This window comes from Lathyrus oleraceus, chromosome 1 (assembly GCF_024323335.1).
Source record: "Lathyrus oleraceus cultivar Zhongwan6 chromosome 1, CAAS_Psat_ZW6_1.0, whole genome shotgun sequence".
Taxonomy (NCBI): Eukaryota; Viridiplantae; Streptophyta; class Magnoliopsida; order Fabales; family Fabaceae; genus Lathyrus; species Lathyrus oleraceus.
This window is the reverse complement of record NC_066579.1, coordinates 304,666,985-304,675,835: the sequence shown is the minus strand read 5'-3', so window position 1 is coordinate 304,675,835 and position 8,851 is coordinate 304,666,985.

Genomic DNA, 8,851 nt, shown 5'->3' with positions numbered 1-8,851 from the left:
GTGTGTTTAGCAAAATTGATTTGAGGTCTGGGTATCATCATATTCGTGTAAAGGCTGAGGATATTCAAAAGACTTCTTTTCGGACAAGGTATGGTCACTACGAGTACTCCGTGATGCCTTTGGTGTGACTAATGCACCTGGTGTATTTATGGAGTATATGAATATATTTTTTCATGATTATCTGGATAAGTTTGTTGTTGTGTTCATCGACGATATATTGATTTATTCCAAGAGTAAAGAGGATCATGCAAAGTATTTGAAGGTTGTGTTATCGGTGTTGAAAGAGAGGAAGTTGTTTGCTAAACTCTCTAAATGTGAGTTTTGGTTGAGTGAAGTAAGTTTTCTTGGACATGTGATTTCGAGTGGTGGTATTTCTGTGGATCCTACGAAGATTGAAGTTGTATCTCAGTGGGAAGCTCCTAAGTCTGTTGCTGAGATTAGAAGTTTCCTTGGTTTGGCTGGTTATTATAGGAAGTTCATTGAAGGATTTTCTAAGTTGTCGTTACCGTTGACGCAGTTGACTAGGAAAGGTCAAGCTTTCATTTGGACTTCGCAGTGTGAAGCGAATTTTCAAGAGCTTAAGAGAAGATTGACTACGGCTCCTATTTTGATTTTACCGGATCCGTTAGAAAATTTTGTTGTGTATTGTGATGCTTCTTTGTTGGGTTTGGGAGGTGTTTTGATGCAAAAAGGGCAAGTGGTAGCTTATGCTTCAAGGCAACTTAAAGTTCATGAGAGGAATTATCCGACGCATGATTTAGAGTTGGCCGCCGTTGTGTTTGTGTTGAAGCTGTGGAGACATTATTTGTTTGGATCGAGATTTGACGTGTTTAGTGATCACAAGAGTTTGAAGTACTTGTTCGATAAAAAAGAATTGAATATGAGGCAAAGGAGATGGTTGGAATTCGTGAAAGATTATGATTTTGGTTTGAATTATCATCCTAGAAAGGCGAATGTTGTAACCGATACATTGAGTAGCAAGTCATTGCATATGTCTATGTTGATGATTCGAGAGTTTGAATTGTTGGAGTAATTTAGAGATTTGAGTTTGGTTTGTGAAGCAACGTCTTCGTGTGTTAAGCTTGGTATGTTGAAGCTTACGTGTGGCATTCTTGACGAGATTAGAGAAGGTCAGAAGTCAGATTTGAAATTAGTCGATGTTATGACATTGGTTAATCAAGGAAAGGTGGTGACTTTCAGATTGATGAGAATGGTATCATGAGATGTCGTGATCGAGTTTGTGTTTCGGACGTTGCGGATTTGAGAAAGAGATTTCTATGAGGAAGGGCATAGAAGTGGTCTGAGTATTCATCCTAGTGCTACTAAAATGTACCAAGACTTTAGGAATATGTTTTGGTGGCAAGGTATGAAGAAGGATGTAGCGGAATTTGTGTATGCATGTTTGACTTTTCAAAAGTCAAAGATTGAACATCAAAAGCCATCTGGTTTGATGCAACCGTTATCTATTCTCGAGTGGAAGTGGGATAGTATCTCTATGGATTTTGTTTCGGGTTTGCCGAGAACATCGAGTAATTGCAAGGCGATTTGGGTCGTTGTGGACAGGTTGACGAAATGTGCTCATTTTATTCTAATGAGGATGAATTATTCGATGGAGAGACTTGCTAAGTTGAACATCGAAAGGATTTTGTGTTTGCATGGTATTCCGTTGAGCATTGTTTCGGATAGAGATCTGAGGTTCACTTCGAGATTTTGGGAAGGTTTAAAAAGTGCTTTGGGTACGAAGTTGCGTTTGAGTTCGACATATCATCCGCAAACTGATGGTCAAACGGAGAGGACTATTCAGTCACTTGAAGATCTTTTGAGGTCTTGTGTTTTGGAACAAGGAGGAAATTGGGATAGTTTCTTGCCTTTGATCGAGTTTACGTGTAACAACAGTTTCCATTCGAGTATTGGAATGGCACCTTTTGAGGCTCTTTATGGCAGAAGGTGTAGAACTCCTTTGTGTTGGTACGAATCGGGAGAGAGTGATGTGGTTGGACCCGAGTTGATTCAAGAGACTACTGATAAGATTAAGATGATCCAAGAGAAGATGAAGGCTTCTCAGAGTCGTCAAAAGAGTTATCATGATAAGAGGAGGAAAGCTCTTGAGTTTGAGAAAGATGAGTATGTGTTTCTTCGAGTTACGCCAATAACGGGTGTTGGTAGAGCTTTGAAGTCGCGTAAGTTGACGTCGCGTTTCATTGGTCCTTATCAAATTTCCGAGAGGATAGGTGAAGTGGCATATCGGATTGCATTACCACCATCCCTTTCTAATCTTCATGATGTGTTCCATGTGTCTCAATTGAGGAGGTACATTGCGGATCCATCGCACGTTGTTCCATTAGATGATGTTCAAGTGAGGGATAACTTGACGGTTGATACATCACCGATGCGAATTGAAGATCGAGAAGTGAAGAAGCTTCGTGGTAAGGAGATTGTTTTGGTGAAAGTAATATGGGACGGATTCGCCAATGGCAATATTACTTGGGAACTCGAGGATAAGATGAAGGAATCGTATCCGGAGTTGTTCGTTTGAGGTGAATTTTCGAGGCCGAAAATCTTTTAAGTGGGGGAGAGTTGTGACAACCCAATTTTAGTAATTATTTCTTATATTATTATTACTATATTTTATTTTATTTATTTGGAGTGTTAATTAATTAATTGGTTGTTAGGTAGTATAATAATCGATTATATTAATTAATTTGGCGTGTTAATTAATTATTTAGTTGATATGAGATATAAGGAATAATGGAATTAATTAACTTGGTGTGTATATTGTCTTGGTTTAAATTATTTTGAATTAAATAGAGATATTTAAATATTAGGTCTTATTGGGCCTATTAATTAACTTAGAGGTATCATGCTTAAAGCCCAAATAGAATACTAGTATATAAGAGGGGAGAAGAGTGAGACAAAGAGAAACAGGAGAGGAAAAGTAAAGAGAAGAGCTAGGGTTTCCAGAAAATTGAAGAGGTAAGGGGGAGAATCCTTATTATTATGGGTTAGTATGATTGGGTCAATGGGTAGGAGTATGATAGGTTAAAATCCCTAATTTTGTATGGTTGTTTGAAATTGTTAGGTTGATGAGTAGTCTCGATTTGTGGTGATTTGATTGTGTTAAAACTGTAAATTAATGTATATACTTAGAGTATTGTATGAGTTATAATTTTCTGAACGTTTGGCTTTTTACGGAATCGAAATCGGAGGTCCGAAGGTCCTCCAATGATGAAAAACGCAAAAAAAAAATTGATTCTGTTTTTCATTAACCGGTTACCCGCCGAGCGTTAACCGGTTACTTGCTTGAAAATCTGCGCAGGAAGTTGATTCTGTTTTATGTTAACCGGTTACTCACCAAGCGTTAATCGGTTACTTGCTCTGTTTTGTGTTAACTGGTTACCCACCGAGCGTTAACCGGTTACCGCTGTTAAAAAATGAAAAATTGAGATTTTAAAAAGTTGTATTCATTTGCAATGAGATCTAGTGTGCGTAGTTGATAATTAGCCTATATTTGTGAATGATATATTGTTATGAATGTGTATATGTACCATTGGTGGATAATTCATAGAGTTGAATTATGGTGATATGTGGAATGTTAAGATGGTAGAGATGATCTTAATTGCATATGTATTGGTATTTGTACATTCATTCATAGCATGGTCGGCTTCATAGTGGAAGCGGTGAAACTGTGGGTTCACATGGTATTAGACGTTGATCCTTGAACGGAAATAGGCGTAGCAGACGTTGATCCTTAATTTGAAATAGGCGTGGTGGCTTTGATCTTGTCCGGATCGGAAGTGTGGCTTGGATTCTAGATATTGAATCGGAAAGCGGTGAAACGTTGGGTTCACATTGAGGTACCGCATGCATAGAGTCACATTCTTGCATTGAGTCACATTAGAGTTATGTGATAATTGAGCGTATGCATTATTGTGATTGTGATGTGGGTATGAGATATGGTAATTGAATTTGATGATGTTTGGATACATAACTTGGCAAAGTATGTGATTATGTGATAATTGTAGTTATGGGTATTTTTGGGAATATAATATGGGATTTGAATATTATACTCCTTGAGTTTTATGTGTGCTTAAAACATGTGAAATAAATGTTGGTTATTATTATTTACATGGTTATATGAAGTGTGATGAATTCCTTTAATTGTTGATTTAATCATTGTGCTTTATTATACTTCTTCATAATGATTTGAATTCTCACCCTTCTGTTGGAATGATGCTTTACATGGCATCGTGCAGATACTCCAGAGTAGTATTGCTGAAGTAAGTGGACGGTAGCTCACTCGAGATTAGCCGGAGAGTTTTGTATTTTAGTTGAAGACTAGGTAATGAGTCAATGCTCTGGTCATGTAACACGAGGTAGATTGTTAGTATTGAACTCATATCTTATTTGGATATGCATTACGTTATTACTTGTGAACGTGTTTATTTGAAATTTGTTGTTTGAGAGGCCATAGTGCCAAATATTCTGGATATGGTTTTAGTTTATCTTGAAGAGATTATTGAGAGATGATCATGGTATGGGACATGGATCATTTTATGAAATGCATGAGTATTCATTATCTTCCGCTGTGAACGCATATTCTTGAATATTCATGATAAGTGAAATGTGTTATTTAAATGACCAGGTGTATTGCATATTGATGATGAATGATGTTTGGTTTTTGAAAGCTTTTAGTTTTTGAAAACGTCGATGTAACGCCCTTCGGTTTATATGCGCGCTTATTTACTCTGATTAGATGTTAAGTATTTTGGGGTAGAAAAAGGGGTGTTACATTAGTGGTATCAGAGCAGGTTGGTCCGTCTGGCCAAGTTGTTTAATTATGTTTGTTCCCTAGTATGCAACATGTGTGTGAGAACACTGTCGATGCTTGTCTTATTTTCCATGGTCAGGTTGGGAATGAAATAAGTGGGGGAGGAGCGTCAGCTTATCGTGGATGTTCCAATTGTATCGAGCTTGGACAATATGTTGTTGCATGCAAGAGTGCAGTGTTGGCTAGTTAACCTGTTGTGAGAAGAAGGTTATTTTTCCTGAGGTTGGTGCTAAGGAAGATTGGTTTGTGTCTGCTAAGCAAGTTGATGAATCGGTGCAAGATGGTGCCGAGTTGTTTATGTTGTTGGCAACTTTGGATATTCGTGAGAAGAGGACGATTGAAGAAGTGCCAATAGTTTCTGAGTTTACGGAGGTATTTCCGGAAGATATAAGTGATTTACCGCCGGAACGTGAGGTTGAGTTTTCGATTGATTTAGTTCCTGGAACTAGTCCTGTATCGATGGCTCCCTATAGAATGTCTGCTTCTGAGTTGAAAGAGTTGAAGAGTCAACTTGAAGACTTGCTCGAGAAGGAGTTTATTCATCCTAGTGTGTCGTCGTGGGGTGCACCTGCTCTGTTGGTCAAGAAGAAAGAAGGTTTTATGAGATTATGTGTTGACTATAGACAACTGAATAAAGTGACGATTAAGAACAAGTATCCACTTCCGAGGATTGGCGATCTGATGGATCAGCTGGTTGGAGCTTGTGTGTTTAGCAAAATTGATTTGAGGTCTGGGTATCATCATATTCGTGTAAAGGCTGAGGATATTCAAAAGACTTCTTTTCGAACAAGGTATGGTCACTACGAGTACTCCGTGATGCCTTTTGGTGTGACTAATGCACCTGGTGTATTTATGGAGTATATGAATATATTTTTTCATGATTATCTGGATAAGTTTGTTGTTGTGTTCATCGACGATATATTGATTTATTCCAAGAGTAAAGAGGATCATGCAAAGTATTTGAAGGTTGTGTTATCGGTGTTGAAAGAGAGGAAGTTGTTTGCTAAACTCTCTAAATGTGAGTTTTGGTTGAGTGAAGTAAGTTTTCTTGGACATGTGATTTCGAGTGGTGGTATTTCTGTGGATCCTACGAAGATTGAAGTTGTATCTCAGTGGGAAGCTCCTAAGTCTGTTGCTGAGATTAGAAGTTTCCTTGGTTTGGCTGGTTATTATAGGAAGTTCATTGAAGGATTTTCTAAGTTGTCGTTACCGTTGACGCAGTTGACTAGGAAAGGTCAAGCTTTCATTTGGACTTCGCAGTGTGAAGCGAATTTTCAAGAGCTTAAGAGAAGATTGACTACGGCTCCTATTTTGATTTTACCGGATCCGTTAGAAAATTTTGTTGTGTATTGTGATGCTTCTTTGTTGGGTTTGGGAGGTGTTTTGATGCAAAAAGGGCAAGTGGTAGCTTATGCTTCAAGGCAACTTAAAGTTCATGAGAGGAATTATCCGACGCATGATTTAGAGTTGGCCGCCGTTGTGTTTGTGTTGAAGCTGTGGAGACATTATTTGTTTGGATCGAGATTTGACGTGTTTAGTGATCACAAGAGTTTGAAGTACTTGTTCGATAAAAAAGAATTGAATATGAGGCAAAGGAGATGGTTGGAATTCGTGAAAGATTATGATTTTGGTTTGAATTATCATCCTAGAAAGGCGAATGTTGTAGCCGATACATTGAGTAGCAAGTCATTGCATATGTCTATGTTGATGATTCGAGAGTTTGAATTGTTGGAGTAATTTAGAGATTTGAGTTTGGTTTGTGAAGCAACGTCTTCGTGTGTTAAGCTTGGTATGTTGAAGCTTACGTGTGGCATTCTTGACGAGATTAGAGAAGGTCAGAAGTCAGATTTGAAATTAGTCGATGTTATGACATTGGTTAATCAAGGAAAAGGTGGTGACTTTCAGATTGATGAGAATGGTATCATGAGATGTCGTGATCGAGTTTGTGTTTCGGACGTTGCGGATTTGAGAAAGAGATTTCTATGAGGAAGGGCATAGAAGTGGTCTGAGTATTCATCCTAGTGCTACTAAAATGTACCAAGACTTTAGGAATATGTTTTGGTGGCAAGGTATGAAGAAGGATGTAGCGGAATTTGTGTATGCATGTTTGACTTTTCAAAAGTCAAAGATTGAACATCAAAAGCCATCTGGTTTGATGCAACCGTTATCTATTCTCGAGTGGAAGTGGGATAGTATCTCTATGGATTTTGTTTCGGGTTTGCCGAGAACATCGAGTAATTGCAAGGCGATTTGGGTCGTTGTGGACAGGTTGACGAAATGTGCTCATTTTATTCTAATGAGGATGGATTATTCGATGGAGAGACTTGCTAAGTTGAACATCGAAAGGATTTTGTGTTTGCATGGTATTCCGTTGAGCATTGTTTCGGATAGAGATCTGAGGTTCACTTCGAGATTTTGGGAAGGTTTAAAAAGTGCTTTGGGTACGAAGTTGCGTTTGAGTTCGACATATCATCCGCAAACTGATGGTCAAACGGAGAGGACTATTCAGTCACTTGAAGATCTTTTGAGGTCTTGTGTTTTGGAACAAGGAGGAAATTGGGATAGTTTTTTGCCTTTGATCGAGTTTACGTGTAACAACAGTTTCCATTCGAGTATTGGAATGGCACCTTTTGAGGCTCTTTATGGCAGAAGGTGTAGAACTCCTTTGTGTTGGTACGAATCGGGAGAGAGTGATGTGGTTGGACCCGAGTTGATTCAAGAGACTACTGATAAGATTAAGATGATCCAAGAGAAGATGAAGGCTTCTCAGAGTCGTCAAAAGAGTTATCATGATAAGAGGAGGAAAGCTCTTGAGTTTGAGAAAGATGAGTATGTGTTTCTTCGAGTTACGCCAATAACGGGTGTTGGTAGAGCTTTGAAGTCGCGTAAGTTGACGTCGCGTTTCATTGGTCCTTATCAAATTTCCGAGAGGATAGGTGAAGTGGCATATCGGATTGCATTACCACCATCCCTTTCTAATCTTCATGATGTGTTCCATGTGTCTCAATTGAGGAGGTACATTGCGGATCCATCGCACGTTGTTCCATTAGATGATGTTCAAGTGAGGGATAACTTGACGGTTGATACATCACCGATGCGAATTGAAGATCGAGAAGTGAAGAAGCTTCGTGGTAAGGAGATTGTTTTGGTGAAAGTAATATGGGACGGATTCGCCAATGGCAATATTACTTGGGAACTCGAGGATAAGATGAAGGAATCGTATCCGGAGTTGTTCGTTTGAGGTGAATTTTCGAGGCCGAAAATCTTTTAAGTGGGGGAGAGTTGTGACAACCCAATTTTAGTAATTATTTCTTATATTATTATTACTATATTTTATTTTATTTATTTGGAGTGTTAATTAATTAATTGGTTGTTAGGTAGTATAATAATCGATTATATTAATTAATTTGGCGTGTTAATTAATTATTTAGTTGATATGAGATATAAGGAATAATGGAATTAATTAACTTGGTGTGTATATTGTCTTGGTTTAAATTATTTTGAATTAAATAGAGATATTTAAATATTAGGTCTTATTGGGCCTATTAATTAACTTAGAGGTATCATGCTTAAAGCCCAAATAGAATACTAGTATATAAGAGGGGAGAAGAGTGAGACAAAGAGAAACAGGAGAGGAAAAGTAAAGAGAAGAGCTAGGGTTTCCAGAAAATTGAAGAGGTAAGGGGGAGAATCCTTATTATTATGGGTTAGTATGATTGGGTCAATGGGTAGGAGTATGATAGGTTAAAATCCCTAATTTTGTATGGTTGTTTGAAATTGTTAGGTTGATGAGTAGTCTCGATTTGTGGTGATTTGATTGTGTTAAAACTGTAAATTAATGTATATACTTAGAGTATTGTATGAGTTATAATTTTCTGAACGTTTGGCTTTTTACGGAATCGAAATCGGAGGTCCGAAGGTCCTCCAATGATGAAAAACGCAAAAAAAAAATTGATTCTGTTTTTCATTAACCGGTTACCCGCCGAGCGTTAACCGGTTACTTGCTTGAAAATCTGCGCAGGA